Below are 2,209 nucleotides of genomic sequence, written 5' to 3'. Positions count from 1 at the left end.
GAACAAACACAATGAGAGAAAGAAAAAAGAACATTAAAGCAGAGAATCACTTCCAGAAAAGCAAACATTGTACAACATTGTTGCCTCTAAACATTGGTGGTCAGAACATTTTGAAACAAAGAGAGCCTCTAAACAGGTAAACCGCCAGGACACATTGTTTACCATTTCATGTTGTCTCTCCGCAGAGGAGTTTGATCTTTTTCTCCTGTATATCCCGCAGTGTCACAAACACAATGCAGTGTCTCGCAGCTTCAAAGGCCCATCGGTGACAGGTTCAGGGGGGAAAAGATCAAATATTTATTTCTAAGACACAGAATGGAAATTAAAATGAAATACGGTGAGAATAGCAAAAGAAGTGCTTGTGTCAGTGGTGACAGGGCCTCGCTGGAGGGGAGAAACCTTTGGGCTCTCCTTTGTGTCGGGGGTTTGTGTGTTTTTATTTTTGTGGACGATCGCTGTTTTTCTTCTTGAATTGCCTGTCGGGAGAGTTTCATCCTTAACCGAGCTCTTTGTTTGACAGTCGGGGAAACAAACGGACTGGTTTCAATTATTCCTTCCAACTGAAAACCGTTTTCAGCCCTTTTTATGAAGCTTTTTGGTTTCCCACTCCTCACTGTAGCAGACTTTGTGTGTGAACGATTGCAGGCTTGTTTTACCCTTAATTAAAACTTCTCAGTTTGTTGCTTGTTATGGCACCAAATCCTGTCATCATATCATCATATTAACTGGCAAACTTCCCTTGGCTCACTTTTCGCTCGCTGCACACCAACAAAACATCCCTCTGGGCCTCTGTGGCACGCCTAGCAAAGAGCTAATTGAATTAAACTGCATTAATATGACTTAGTGTATGTCTTTCCGACCAAAGAAGAACATCACTATTTAATGCCCTCATGTTTATGATTAAATGGGATATTGATTCCAGCACTTTAAAAGCGATGTGCATTTTATCATATCATCCAAACAGCTCTCTCACGGTTGCTTGTTTACAGCAAAACCCGTCTAAATCGTAAACACAGATAGCAAACGCATGCATGCAAAATTCCCAGAGCAATTTGAATACCAATCCACCGCTAACACCCCTTTTGACTCTTTACGCACTTCTGGAGGAAGAGACTTAATCTCTCCTCTCAGAGGCGAGCCGGGTTGTCATCTGAACTCTGGGCGGGCTGCGGACCGTTTGCAAGATGAGTGTTTCATCGATATAACAACAGGCCTGACCTCGAGACGCCTCCCAAGCCAAACTTCACAGAGGGAGGAGGAGGAGGAGCTGCCTCCACTTCTGTTAAGTGTGTGAAGAGGTGGAGGGCTTTACTGGATTATTGTGATCCCTGCCTGGCTGCCGCTCGCAAAGGGAGCGTCTGCACTGACAGTCATGATATAAGGAAGACACTTCGCTGGCAAGTGTGCTCCTGATGTCACTTTTCTTGTGCAATTTGACTTTAAATGTGCCGCACGTATGCTTTTTTAGATTCAGATTCTTTTTTGATTCAACTTCTTTGAGCATTAGGTAAAGCGCTATACAAATCCCATGTAATATTAACTTTATTGTCATTGCACAGAGTACAACGAAATGCATCCAATTTGCATCCAACCAGAAAGTGCAAAGAAAAGTAAAGTGCATGAGGTTTCGATAAATTCACATATATCAATCTACATAAAGGTATAAATATTAATAAGATAGATAGATAGATAGATAGATACTATATTCATTCCAAACTGGGAATAAATGTATTTTGATAAGGTGCAATTTTAGAGCATAAACATACAGTATAAGGTTCTGGTTTAGGCATATATAAGTTCAGTCTTATAGTATTTCTTATCAAATACAGCATACAGCACAAAAGCCAGAATTCAAATGACCTCCCTTTTCTTCTCACTGCACCGTATCATTCCTTGTTACATTTTGTGTATGTGTGGATGCATCTGAAATGTGAGCGTCTGCTCCAGCAGAGTAGAAAGCGGAAGAGAGACCAGCCGGCACATGTTGAAAGGCATGGCTGCTCTTTAATGTGGCTCCAGCTCGGGAGTCCCGGGCCTAATGAGGAGCTGTGGAGCTCCGCTGCTCCGTCTCCAGCGCCTACACTCCAGCAGCCCACATACTGCCACCGCTGCACCACTCAGGATCATTAAGGAGATGCTCCCAAATTCCTCCAGGGACCCTGGGAGAGAAGAATGAAAAGAAATCCAGGATTGGCACGCAGGAGGAGTT

Source organism: Notothenia coriiceps, unplaced genomic scaffold, assembly GCF_000735185.1.
Source record: "Notothenia coriiceps isolate Sejong01 unplaced genomic scaffold, NC01 NC01_scaffold00024114, whole genome shotgun sequence".
NCBI lineage: Eukaryota > Metazoa > Chordata > Actinopteri > Perciformes > Nototheniidae > Notothenia > Notothenia coriiceps.
The sequence above is the reverse complement of the archived record's forward strand: the minus strand, read 5'-3'. Positions refer to the sequence as shown.